The 14,751-nt window shown below is 42.2% G+C and overlaps 1 long non-coding RNA gene across 2 annotated transcripts in view; it reads right to left on the bottom strand.

Moving 5' to 3' along the window:
• The window catches only part of LOC307216468, a 39,583-nt gene extending 28,959 nt beyond the window's left edge, over nucleotides 1–10,624 (bottom strand). For both annotated transcript variants that reach the window (XR_013839097.1, XR_013839098.1), the window contains exon 1: nucleotides 10,339–10,624. This is a non-coding gene — a long non-coding RNA (uncharacterized lncRNA). The remainder of the gene's footprint in view (nucleotides 1–10,338) is intronic.
• Nucleotides 10,625–14,751: the final 4,127 nt, after the last annotated feature.

Here is a 14,751-nt window from a genome sequence, read left to right as displayed (position 1 = left end):
TATTTTAAAGGATAATCATTTATTAGAAACTCTGACTTGCCCATAAACTATTCAAAGAAGGGACTCTGGGGCTTTGCTCATTAAAAAAACGTGCTGACACTGTTGGTCACTTTGTTCTGGGAAGTTTTATGCTGCAGTCAGAGTAAGCATTCCATGCGTGGTTTGCAAAGAAAAATGGCCAATTGATGAAGTCAGGTGCCAGTCAGAGGCTGAGGTGAAGAGAGTGAGACCTCGGCATGGGATAAAGGCCTATTTTACCCATTAAAATGACTTAGTGCGTTGTCAACAGTGGAAGTGATGCTATTGCAGTTGAGTCTCCAGAGCAATCATCTGGCTGCAGCACTCTGAGAATGCAGGACAACTGAGGGCAGTTAACAAAGGCACCTTACTTTCCTTAGGAGGCAACAGTGGTATTAAAGCACAGTTTAAACATTTACATCTTTAAAATGCAAAAGCACGAAATCAGTTTTCTCTTTGTTCCCCCCTCCCCCATGCCCATAAATTTGCTCTATTTGTCCCCATCCTTCAATATATTTGTCAGCCTAATATCTTCTCTGATCTGCTAGTTTTCCACATGAAGGTTCTTCTTCCTCTCCTTCTCCAACCCATTGCAGTCTGCAGTGCTATCGCCTGAACTCTTACTTGTTATTTGTAAGATATATGCCTCAGTGGGGATTAATTTCAGGGTAGCCATGTGTCCACCACACTTAAACAACTATATTATGTAACACCTTGTTTTTAACAATGTTGATTCCTTTTTAAATTCAGAATGCCTGCGTTATTCATGTTAAATAGTTTGATACGGTACATTGTATGGTATATTTTTCCCCCCCTCACATTCTAAGGTTCTCCTAACACCTTAATCCTTTGCTTTAATAAGGTAGACCTTAAAACAATGTGCAAACATATTTTAAAAGAATTAAAATCTGAAATCCACTACACTCAGCTGCAAACACAGGGAATAGAGGCTTTCACAGCAGCCCCTGCAGCGGAAATGGGACAAAGCAACGGGGGGGGGGGGGCAGAGCAAAATCAGGAGCACACAGGGGATCACTTTTTTTTTTTTAACACTGTAGGTTCCAGGGTTTGGGTCCTGAGTTGAGGGAGCTTTTGCTTCTCTCCTTCCCTCCCGCCTCCACTTGCCTGCCTCCTTCCCATCCTCTCCCTGCCTATGGTCAGCACCAGACTCTGCTCTGTGGGGCTTTTGGCGTGGCTCCTCCTCCTCCGAGGAGACTCAAGGAGACTCCCGAGTCGGTGGAGGGCAGCGGACCCGCTGCTGGGCGCCCCTGCTGGGCGGGCACCGTGGTGCATGGCGCCACTCAGCCAAATGGAAAAGACGGCCCTGTATGGAATTGCTACCACAGGATATAGCAAAGGCCACAAACTTGGTTGGACAAATTAATGGAGAGTAACTCTTGCCAGTGGCTACTAGCCATGATGGCTATAATAGCTCAGTACAGGTATACTCTGAATACCAGTTACTGAGGATTACAGAGGTTATCCTTCATCTAACCACCAAGACAGAGTTCACAATAAAGCAAAACTTGATGGGGTTTCTGTAGAGAGCAATTCTTGAGCGTATTGCAAATCTAGGTCATCCCTTGCCCCAGCTGATACCAAAATGGTAACACGGAAACAATTTCTGAACCAAAACACAGTTACATAAGAACAGCAAGTGCCTATGATTGTATTTGTTCTTTGTGCTCTGATGACAGTTGTAAAAGTTGCACATGCAACTGCTAGCCATCTGCAAAACCCACCAGAGATTGCAGACTGGCCTCAGCAGTAATGTTTTCAGTATTATAAAAGATAATAAAGCTATAAAGAGGCAGAGGCAGCTGCTGGGATTCTCTGCTCTCCAGGTGTTGTTTATAGGCAGGCAAACAGGCACCTTTCAGAATACTATGCTTTAAGGTCACTCTGACTGCAGGCAGTTGTCAGAGATTAAAGGTGAGCTGAGTGCAGATGAACGCGAACAACATATTTGCCATATGTGCCTGGGGAGCTTTGGCATGTTTTTTGTTCTTAGCATTCCTGTGCAAAGCCACAGCTTTCCATATTGGATGGTAAAGAATGCAGTATATCATTTACAGTGCAATTCTATACATGCCCACTCAGAAGTAAACTTTGGTTTGTTCAATTGGACTTTCTCGTAACAACAATGTAAAGAGAGCCGTGCTGGATGTGACCAAATGACCATCAAATCTAGCATCCCGTCCCCATCCTTTTCTCAGGGCTTACAATAGCTTATGATCCTCCAGTCTCAGCTCAGCCAGCTGAAACCCAGCTGAGCCAGAATGGCGGACTTGTGGTAGAAGATCTCTGGCTGGGCTGGGGTTGGGGGCCTACCCTGACATACTAGCCCAGCTGAAGCAGAGAACTAACCATCTGAACTGGAGACCCACTGGATCCCTGGTTCAAATTGTTAGTTCCCGCCTCAGCTGGGCTAGTATGTCAGTGTAAGTCTCTTTTTTAAAAAAATAATATTTATTACTTTTCCAACAATTTAAACACTACAAAAAAGAACAATACAATACAATACAAAAACACTACATAACACTAACACATTAAACTAACAAAACGAAACAAAAACAGTTTAAAACACATCAAATAATTTCAATATCTTATCTTTCATTCACTTATTTCCATGACCTCCTCACACCTCCCTTTTTGTATTCCACTTCTGTTAATTGTTTCAGCAATTCCTTTCCATCTTCCTCTGTTTTCTATCCTATATTTATCTTAGCACATTCTAACCTTATTTTTTCCTTTAATACTCTATTAATCTATTTATACTTAATTCCTTATAACATTTCTACTAAAGCCATATAACTTCATTCCAACATTTTTCTAGCATTCATTAATTTTACAGTATTTCCGTAAATAATCTTTAAACTTTTTCCAGTCTTCTTCCACCGACTCTTCTCCCTGGTCTCGGATTCTGCCAGTCATTTCCGCCAGTTCCATATAGTCCATCAACTTCATCTGCCATTCTTCCCGGGTGGGTAAATCTTGTGTCTTCCAATACTTTGCAATGAGTATTCTTGCCGCTGTTGTTGCATACATAAAAAATGTTCTATCCTTCTTTGGCACCAATTGGCCAACCATGCCCAGGAGAAAGGCCTCTGGTTTCTTCAGGAAGGTATATTTGAATACCTTTTTCATTTCGTTATAAATCATCTCCCAGAATGTCTTAATCCTTGGGCATGTCCACCAAAGGTGAAAGAATGTACCTTCTATCTCATTACATTTCCAACATTTATTATCGGGCAAATGGTAAATTTTTGCAAGCTTGACTGGTGTCATGTACCACCTATAAATCATTTTCATTAAGTTTTCTCTTAGGGCATTACATGCCGTAAATTTCATACCTGTGGTCCATAACTGTTCCCAGTCAGCCATCATTATGTTATGTCCAACATCTTGTGCCCATTTAATCATATCAGATTTCACCATTTCATCCTGAGTGTTCCATTTCAACAGCAAGTTATACATTCTTGACAAATTCTTAATTTTTGAATCTAACAATTCTGTTTCCAATTTTGATTTTTCCACCTGGAAGCCAACTATGTAAGTCTCCAACCCTGGCAGATCTGAGCAAAGGATTGCTTCCTTTTGTACATAATGGAAGCTGTTGGCGCAACCTTTTATTTGTTTGATGGCCACCAATTTGGGCAGCATTAAAAGTAGATTAGACAAATCATTGGATGAAAAGGCTTTGCTTGGAAACTACATGGCAATTTCTTGAGCAGTGTACAATTCCCCCCCCCCACTGAATAAAAACAAACAGTGTCAGAGTTCTTTGAGACTCTGCAAAGACAATGTCCCAGGTGCAAAAGTCAATGAAATACAAACAATTCACCATGGTATTATATTCTTTGGCTGTCCTTGAAGTCTTTTTTCTTTTGCTACAATTTCTACCCCCAACCATGTTCTCTTTTTCTTCCCTCTCAGTTATGTTTTGTGTTTTCTAAATTACAGGTTTCTAAGGGAGGATGATGTCATCTGTCATGCAGCACTTAATAAATATGAGCAACAGGAAATATATTTTAGTTAATAAGTAGTTAAAGAACCCCTCGAAACGTGCTGGGCTGTTTATACTTGCAACGCAGTCCCATGCGTGGTTACTCAGAAGTAAGCCCCACATTTGTTAATGAGGCTTACTCCCAGGTAAATGTTCACTGTCCTGCAGCTTAGTTATAGTCATAGCCTAGTCACTGGCCAAAAGGCCCATGCTGCCTTGCTTCCTATTATCATCTCAAAATGAGCACAGTGTAATTTTATTCCCCACTGTTTCTCTTCTTAGAAAACGGAGCCACTGTGTGCACATGGCTGTAGATCATGGTCAGCATACACCAGGGGGTCAGCAACCTTTTTCAGCCATGGGCCAGTCCACCCTCCCTCAGACCATGTGGTGGGCCAGACTATATTTTGAAAAAAAAAATTGAAGGAATTCCTGTGCCCCATAAATAACCTAGAGATGCATTTTAAATAAAAGCACACATTCTACTCATGTAAAAACACGCTGATTCCCGGACCGTTCGCGGGTCAGATTGAGAAGGCATTTGGGCCGCATCTGGCCCCCGAGCCTTAGGTTGCCTACCCCTGGCATACACTAAAAAGAGAGCGATCCTTTTGGCATAACACACATCATAAATATACTTTCTCCAGAATCCCCCCTGCCTGAATGCTAGGACCTTTGCGTTTGGCTAGGCAAGCAGGTGAAAATGGCTATGGCCTTTGCAATTTGATAGCATGTAGTCGACCATCAATAGCATTTCAGTTTGCACAACAGCTCACAAAGCACCTTTGGGTGGAAAGCGGCTAACAAGTTTAATTTAATCTAATAATAATCATAATAATAATCATAGTTTTGAAAGGTCTGCTGGCCTCTGTCTTTAATTTTCAAATTACCAATTGCTGGAGATTTCAACAAAGTCAACAAAAATGTCAGTGTGGTTTAAAGGCACATGATGTAGTCACTTTGTTGAAGCTTTGTTGAAGCTAAGCAGATTTGGATCTGGCCAGTGTTTGGATGGTGGTCCATCTGGGAACTGCTGTTTGTTTGTTTGTTTGTTTAAATTTATATACAACTTGATTGTTTCTTTGTTCTGGTACCAGGGCCCAGGAATGGATCATATACCACTTGATTGTTCTTTTTTACTTATAAAAAGCCTTCAATGTGCATGGCACTTTGCACACTATAAGAAGACTGGTTCCTGTCCCAGAGGTTTTTTATATATCATTCACCATCTTTATCTGCAACATTGAGTGAATGTAATCTTGCAAACCTCACACCACTGCTTTTTTCAGGCGGAAATGATAGCATGTGGTTAATTAAATTCATGCAAACCTGAATCTGTATAGGTAACCAGGTTCATTAAGCAATGAAAATATTGCAGTCTTGATAATACCTTAACAAGTCTTTTGCACATCATTACAATGTCATCTACCTGAAAGATGACTGAAGTGTTTGCACTGTTAATTAATCTACCCGTTCTGTATGTTTAGGTCATTAAATCTGAGGTGTTGCGTTTTTTCCCAGACAGAAGATGTCATGTGCCTGAAGAAAAGGCTGAGCTTTGAAAGTTTGGCTATTCTTCTGCCAACAGATGGCGGTTAGCTAATTAACTTTGGGAGATGCTTCTTGTTGTTAAACACCAAGAGCAAAAACTAGGGAGTTCTGGTAAATGGGGTCTTGCTAAGACCTGCTACTTTACCCTTGTGCCATTCCTATTAATTTCATAGGGTTTACATAATGAGAACTTGCCTGGGGATTCAGCCTTTGAGTACTGGAATGCTTGTTGTGGTGACTCTAAAATAATTTAAAAACGTCTAAAAGGACTTCACAAAGGACTTCACCTTCCATTGACAGAAAGGCTTTGTCTAGCCACAAACCCCAGTGGAGTGATCCTGCTGGCAGTTGGGGTGGGGAGAATCAGCAGAAGACCTCTCCCCTTTTCTGCCGTTGGTGGGACTGATGCCCATATCCAACCCCAGAGCTGCTAAAGCAACAGGGGATTGTATTTAATGGCAGCTTTGCTCTCACACCCAGTTTTCTCTGACCCACTACTCAAGATCCTAGATATTGGAGCCCTCTGCATCATTTCCTGTATAGAGGGTCCCCCAACTCTCAGCAGCAGCTTTGGGTGGGGGGAGGTGTTGCAAGGGGCCACAGTGGATAGGAGCGGTTAGCAAAACATGAACATAAATGGTTGACATAAATGGAAAAGCCTTGGATACAACTCATGGTTCGATCCAAGGGGTGGATTACTTACCTGCAAATCCCAGATTTTTCTTCTTCTTCCTGCAAGATCCCACTGATCTTTTTGACAACAGTGGCAAAGGGCCAGGGGGTTTAAATAGGCACTGCTGAGGTGGGCAGGGATAATTAATTAATTAAATTTGTATAGGAATGATTAAACCTCTCCTGGTAGCCCAGGCCATGGTGGGAAGGCACACCATTACCTTCCTGGTTATCAGATTGATCATTTGATAAGCAGAGAGAGCTGTGTGTCTTTGTATGTGTGTTGTATGTGTAAGACTATGAGTTAGCCACTCTCACTGCAGACATGTGGTTCCTGGAGTATGGGCCAATGGTCAGTGCAGTCTTGGGCCCCAAAAAATCCCCACCCCAGCCGTCTTCTTCTCTGGCGATCACTTCTGGCTCAGTAAGATTGTCTTCCATGAATATGGTCTTAACGGTGTGTCTGTGAGTGACTGTGGAGGCCAGTTCTGGATCCACACATTCTTCCACAGTGGGGACATAGGTTTCCGGGTGAGAGTTGCCAAGCGTGCCTTCCTCTTAGCATGTTTCTCCCTTTTGTGCTTCTTCAAAGTCCATGATGCCTTTCGTAGAGGCTATTATCCAACTGGCACGCTCGCAGGCCAGCATTTCCCAATTATCCATGCTTATACTGCATTTTTAAAGATTTACCTTGAGAGTGTCTTTAAACCTCTTTTGTTGTCCACTGGCATTTCACTTTCCATTCTTAAGTTGGAAATAGAGTAGTTGCTTTGGAGGATGATAATCAGGCATCCGAACAACATCACCAGTCCAACAAAGTTGATCTTGAAGAATCATTACTTTGATACTGGTTTTCTTTGCTTCTTCCAGTACACTGACATTAGTTTCCCTGTCTTTCCAAGTGATATGTAAAACTTTTCAGAGACTTTCAAGGAGTTGGATATGGCGTTTATAAGTGATCCACATTTCACAAGCATACAGCAAAGTTTATAGTGCAATAGCTTTGTAAACAAGCATTTTGGTTTCCCTAAGAATGTCCTGGTCCTCAAACACTCTGTGATTCAATCAGGAGAAAGCTGCACTCGCAGAGCTCAGGCGATGCTGGATTTCAGCATCAATGTTTACCCTTGTGGAAAGATAACAGTCCAGGTAGGAAAACTGACCAACACTTTCCAACGTTACATCATTAAGCTGGATTTGTAGCACTGCAGAGGGATTGTTTTGTGCTTGTTGGTGCAGCACTTTGGGGTTTTTTCATATTGAGTGAAAGGCCAAGCTTTTCTTAAGCTTCTGCAAAGATGTTTAGAATAGTTTGAACCCCTTAAACCTCTACTAGCAAGCATGAACCCTGCTTTCATTTTGCCCTGCTTTATTTTGCCCTGCAAGTAAAAAAGAAAGGGGGGAAAACCCCAAGATTATTTAAAATAATCTTTTAAAACAAGCCTCCTATTTCACGGCTTGTTTCTTTTTTAAAAAGTCCTCCTAATATGAGGTAGCTTAATTCAGGAACTGTCATGCTTTGGGGAAATAAAGAGCCTAAGCCCCGTGTAATTCAAAACATCAAATTATATGGCCATGAAAAATTAGGGTTTCTAATGTCAATGACAACTGACAGTCCACTAAAAGCGATAATGTGAATGCCACTATAGAACATGATATGTCTGTCTTTGCAGCCTGCTGCATATGGAGATATAAATTATCCAGTTAAGCCAGAGATGGAAATGATGGCTACAATCCAAAACAGACTCTACCACATGAACAAAGACTGGAGATTCTGAGCGGACTAGGTCATTAGTTATGTGATTAGACCAATGCCCATCCATGCATATTTCTAATTAAGTGCTTTGCATTGAAAATATACAGGCCTATAGCAACAGCTTAATTTAATACTCATTTAACCACCATCAATGAGATGAACCCTTTAAATTTAATCTAATATATTTTTATTTCCAACTGATTTCTCAACTTTTGACCAGGAGAAAAATTATGTACTGCAAAACCAGTTAAAATCCATTTAAAGGCACAAGAACCAATACAAAACAATAGAACAAACACCCTGAAATCACAGCTGTCAGAATGGCAGCACTACAATCAACCAGCTGTCTCAGCCCATTATCCCCAGAGGCCTTTCTAAATGCAAGAGTCTGAAGGCCAAAGAGAACAAGCCAAGTGGTCTCTAATAAACCAATTCCGTCCCTGGAAAGCAAAGTCCATAATAACAGCACCATCACCAATAAGTCCCTGCTCCTTGCAGAAGACCTAAGCATATGGAGAAGACTTGCACAAAATTCATTTATTTGTTTAATCTCGCAATATTTATACACTGCTTGATTGCAAAAAACAAACAAACCCAAAAGGTTTACAAAAAAAGACATATGCAGCCATTTAACTGTACAGTTCAGCTACTAGCTATGAAGTAGCACACTAAAGTAGTTACTTTTAAAAACTTGGGTCTCAGCTATACAGCTGCAAATAAAACATTTTAAGTGTGTTGTAAAGTGCATTATACAAATGTGACACTCGAAGGCGATGGTGAGTTATGGCAAATTCAATATATTTTTCTAAAAAAAAAAAAAAAAAGCATTTTTACAACATTTTCTTTAAAATGCATCTATATTCCCCCTTGGTCTTCTTCACAAGCTGAGTTCTTTCTCTTCAGTTTGAAAACTAAGAAAGTACCATGGCCAGCGGTAGCACACTCAGATGTTGCTACATGCTGGGGTTGACAAGGTGGTCATATGAATGGGCCCTGGTAGCATAACTACTAGAATTTCTCTCTTCCTGTCAGATATTTCACTTAAGTTTGATTTCTGAGACAGTTTTCTTCACAGCACGCCAGGAATGCATAACCGGTAACCGCATCATTACTTTTGCTCTGTATCATTATACTAATTGGGGCTTTCCTATCTTAAACACATTTTAGGCAAACTGGGCTTGTTTCTTTAATTAATCTTCTTTAATAGAAGGAAACTGGGTGAACCCAGGAAGGTCAGAATCTGGGTCCTTTTTTGTATAAACTGTTCAAACCATGTAAACGGTTTCCCCCCAGACAACATGAGGCAAAAGGTTGCTGGATGGAGGTTTGTTAATAAATGATTGAGAGGTCAGTAGTTCTAGGATAAGCATTTGATAAGCCACAAACTATTTGAAGCGATGTGTCCTTTGATCTGCCAGAGCCTCTGGCACATAGAGAAATGCCATTGTGTACCAAAGGCCTCCCTAATGTTCCCAGTGATGGTGTGCAAAGAATGCTTCAAAGACCAAAGTAGGTGGTGGGTGGGAAGGCCTTTCACCTCAGCTTGATTAGTGGACCTTTAAATCAAGAGACTGACCTCCCTTTCAAAGAGAAGCATCTGCCTGCATTAAAGCAAATACATTCGACAGTCTATGAAAGACACTTGGTTTTTGTCTATGGAAGACACTAAGTTGCGTCTCCAGAGTTTTGGCATTCAAGCCTATTCACCACCACTCAACAGCCTTCACCTGCAAAGGCACTTTTAGATGGGAAGATGTTAGACAAGTTCCACCTCCCATGGGTTTCCCTGCTATCTGTTGGTTGATAACTGGCACCGACAACACACTCTCAGATTTCAAATGTGCCCTCTGGTTCAAAAAGGTTGCATTTCCACCGTAAACAATGCCAGCTTTCCCCCTTGCTGCCTACTTCTTATCCAATGCATAAGATCCGTGTGATGCCATATCTTCAGATTCCTCTGCAAAGTCATGAAGACATTGGCGCATCATATCAGTCCATAATGCTATAACAAAGCTATGTACATCATTTAACTGAAACAAATGCATACTCCTTGTCTATTTAGCCCGCCCACCCCGCCCCCGTTTTCTGCATGACATATTTTAGATTTTAAGCCTCCTTTGACTTTTTTCACATTGTAAAGTGCCATGCAACATTGTCATCATAAACACATATTGGCCAAAAGCATTCAAAAATTTCAATTAGAGCTTAAAAACAGCAACAACTCAATAGCATTTGGCAACGCCAGCGCAAACTATTTGCATGGAAATGAGTTTTTAGACACCTGCTTTCTCAAGAACTCAGGAAGTTGCATCAATAAGTTCTTTGGAAAGCCAACCTGCAATTGTTGGGACATGCCACTTCACCACCAGTAATACTATTGAGAGAATTCCCAGAAATGCAGCGACTCTCAAGAGGACGTCCATCCCATTCCAATAACAATTCAAATGTCAGTAAGTTGGAGCTGTGGGCAAAGATGAGGTTCAGCCAGCAGACAAACAGCTAGGTTTACTCTATTGACATCTTAAACTGCACATTGCCCTCTTTCTGACGACAGTTGATGGTTTTCTGGTTCTTATGGAAACTGCAATGTTTAGATTGACTCTCTACTTCCTGTGCGTGTGATGGGTTCTCACTGTCTGCAGATCTGTTTCTCAGAAAAAGCTTTCGCCCACCACCCAGGAATGTTTAGAAATGTTTATTTGTCTGCCTGTGTATCAGCATGTCCATGGCTGTGGGGGCGCATGTTTGTAAGTTTAACTAAGTTTAAGTAAACTTTCTGGTTTGACGCTGATAAGGGTCAGATGAAAGTACCGTAATCACTGAAACGGCTGCTTGGAGCAATAAACAGAACAACTTTGCACCTCATGTCTCCCTTAAAGGTAGCACCACACTGATATTATCAAATGGAGAAGTGTAATAACATATTTGAAAACCAGCGTGCATTTGGACCAGTCAGTGTGTTGCACTAGTAATAGTGAGGATTAATTGTATAATTACATCATTTATATGCCACTTGATATTTTATAACCTATTTTAAAACATACAGTAGAACATTGCAAAGCATCAGATACTGCAATTGAAGGTCAAGCAGCATGATGAACAGGACAACGAAATATCCTTTTAAATATTTAAAAAATGACAGATAAACATCAAATAGCACAAACATATAGTGAAATGGCACATATACAGTATCATTAGCAGCTAAGCAAAATAACTGAAATAGAAGCTGCGCCCACACTTCTCTGCTCCCCCTGTAACCTTTCCCAAATACATCCTTAGCACTCTTCCCTACACAAACCGCACTCTCAGGCATTCCCACCAACCACATAGATGACACAGCTAATCCCCAGTCAACAAAATGTCCAGGATGCAAAAATATCTCTGGTAGCATTAAGCATGATTTAGAACCGGCTCGTTTGCCCACCGCCATCTACAACTATGCAGTGACAAACAGCGACATCGCTTCTCCCTGCCCATCTTCCACCCAGGTAGGGCCTTACTCTGTACTGATTCAGTCTCTGAGTTGTATTATGCAGCTTTGAAACACAAGCATTACAGATTATCGCTCTGTGAGGCAAAAGCACAATGCCAGTTGCCACCTAATAATATATCACTTATCTCCTAAGGTAAAGGTAAAGGTAAAGGGACCCCTGTCCATTAGGTCCAGTCGTGGCCGACTCTGGGGTTGCGGTGCTCATCTTGCTTTATTGGCCGAGGGAGCCGGCGTACAGCTTCCGGGTCATGTGGCCAGCATGACTAAGTCGCTTCTGGTGAACCAGAGCAGTGCACGGAAATGCCATTTACCTTCCCGCCAGAGCGGTACCTATTTATCCACTTGCACTTTGACGTGCTTTCAAACTGCTAGGTTGGCAGGAGGAGGGACCGAGCAACGGGAGCTCACCCCATCGCGGGGATTCGAACCGCTGACCTTGGCTCTGTGGTTTAACCCACAGCACCACCCGTGTCCCTTCACTTACCTCCTACTGAATAATAAATTCAAGAATGCATCATAATGATGCTATAGAACATGATTCACAGGTGAGGGCAGGGTCCCCGGGCGGGGTCCCACCCACCTGCCAAAGTTGACCCATGGGATGGGGGGGGGGGGAGATAGTGAGCAGGATCGAACTCCCTGCCCATCATCAATCCTGCATTCTTCAGGCTTCAGGTGTGCAAAGTAAGTTTCAGGTAATGGCACCTCTTTTCTTTAACAAAAAAAAAAGCGCTGCATATTGGAAACTGCATGGAAAATAACATTTTCCAAAGCCTACTAATGTCAGATTCTGGTTGGGGCAATGGTTATTACAAGCAACATGCCATGGTGCTTGACGGGAGTTAGAATACATAGTTTTTCAAATACAGTGGTACCTCGGGTTACATACGCTTCAGGTTACAGACTCCGCTAACCCAGAAATAGTACCTCGGGTTAAGAACTTTGCTTCAGGATGAGGACAGAAATTGTGCTCTGGCGGCGTGGCAGCAGCAGGGGGCTCCATTAGCTAAAGTGGTATTTCAGGTTAAGAACAGTTTCAGGTTAAGTACGGACCTCTGGAACGAATTAAGTACAGTACTTAACCCAAGGTACCACTGTAGCATGTTCAGAAATGGTTCTGAGAATGGGCCCAGAATACTAAGCTCATGTTAGAAAGAAACCTCAGCCAAAGTGACAGATCAGTGACTGCTGCATATTTTAATGGACATAATATTCACGGCTACATTCCCCAGAGAGTAAACGTAGACATTTTGAAATATCAACTCCTTCCCTATAATTACAAAGCTACGTAGTCAGCCCCAATAGAATGGGTGCCAGGAGGTTCCTGGCATCTAACCCCAGAGGTTTCTATGAATCACTCTGGACCACTTGACCACTGATTTATCTGTTCACAACACCCGTAAATAATGAGCACTGACTGTAACCTTGAAAAGCATATACTGTGTCAGAGTCATTCTTTCCCAGACAGATGCAAAGGTAATGGTAGAGAGTAGAAAGTATTCTTTCAATAAGCTGCTAGTTCTGTTCTAGTTTATTTATATACTATGGGGGGGGAAAGCCCCCCCCAATAGTGATCAGAATATTAATGCAAAAAAGGGAAGAAACAGAAGACTATACTATAAAAGAGCAAATCACCCAAAACCCACCAGTCACACTGGGTATAACTTTGTGAGCTGTATTCCTACTTTTAATACAGATGTGGCCCCCCAGCATTCCATCTCTCGCTAGGGAGCCGGGTTAAATCACATCTCCAACTCTCCAACCTGCAGATGCTCCAGCCTCTCACCTAGGAGCAAGTCTACCTTCAACCAGTCACCCAGGGGGAGTGTCCTCGCCCTCATCGCACCCTGAAGGAGTGACCCACTACTAGTGTCCAAACAAGGCTTCCTTCTATATCATGTATTAAAGTAGAGGTAACCAATAAGGCCCCCCACCACCACAGATGTTTGGGACTACAACTCCCATCAGGCCCAACCATGGCTAATAGTCAAGGGAGATGAGATTTGTAGTCCCACCTGGAGGGCACCACATTGGCTAAGCTTATATTAGAGTCTGCCAGGTGTTAACCAGAACAATGGCTCTGGTAACAGATATAAACATTCATGCGGTCAGGGCATCTACAAGCCTGCATTATCGTATCTGCGTGCAAAAATGCCTGGTTGTGCAGTATAGAATTCAGATTAAGAGAGCCTCGGCTTTCCTTCTTTCTTTAAAAGTTAATCCCTATGTCATTAAACGTCTCCTTTTTTGCTTCTGTTCAGCTGTGTGGTGCATCAAGAGCTGCACCTTTTAACACTCATTTTACCATATTTGATAAAGTTTCTCATCATGAAAGTCACACTGGTTAGAACTAGGTTTTGCCAAAAAGTGGTGTTGATGCTATTGGCAGCTTAACCTCTGTAACATGTCAATCAACTTACCTTGTGCCCAGATGTCACTGTGGTGAGTTTTAGATTATACTCTTAGTTTTATGCTGGTTGTAATGTGTGTGTGATTTATTTGTATTTGTCTTTTTTTGTTGTAAGCTACTTTGAGTTACATTTTGTTAAAGAGAGAGAGAGAGAGAAGGAGAGGAAAAAAGACGATGATTATTATTATTATTATTATTATTATTATTATTATTATTATTATCCTTGCTTTAGCATTGTCTGTCATTACCCTCAGACAGGAAGGCACTGACTCCAGAACACGAGGCAAGTTCCAGGATATATTTTAAATGAGAAATATTGCTGGACTACAATTCCCATCAACCCCCAGCCAGAATAGCTAATAGCACAAACAGTTCAGGACCAGGATACCTCAAGGACCGCCTCTCTCCATATGAACTGACCCAGACCCTGCAATCATCATCTGAGTTCCTCTTTTGTGTGCCTCCTCCACAAGATGTATTGAGGGTGGCAACACAAGAACGGGCCTTTTCTGCAGTGGCTCCCCATCTGTGGAATGCTCTCTCTAGGGAGGCTTGCCTGGCACCTTTGTCACATATATTTAGGCACCAGACAAAAACATTTCTCTTCTCCCAAGCTGAGGCAGGCAAGGGCCTATAGTTCACCTCCCTAGTTGGCCAGGTGGGGCTCGTTAGCTCTGTGAGATGTGTGATTCCTTAGCTGGAGTGGGCTTGGAACAGGTGAGGGTCACCTGCCTCATCAAGCCCAGTTGCAGCAATCAGCAGGCAAAGTAGGCAAGGGAAGCAGAGCTTAGGTGCTGGGTCTGCTCAGCTGCCCATGATGCTCCAGGATCTGAGGGACTGTGCTT

Source organism: Podarcis cretensis, assembly GCF_951804945.1.
Source record: "Podarcis cretensis genome assembly, chromosome: 5".
NCBI classification, from domain to species: domain Eukaryota; kingdom Metazoa; phylum Chordata; class Lepidosauria; order Squamata; family Lacertidae; genus Podarcis; species Podarcis cretensis.
Note: the sequence above shows the minus strand (reverse complement) of the source record. Positions and strands in the feature narration are given on the sequence as shown.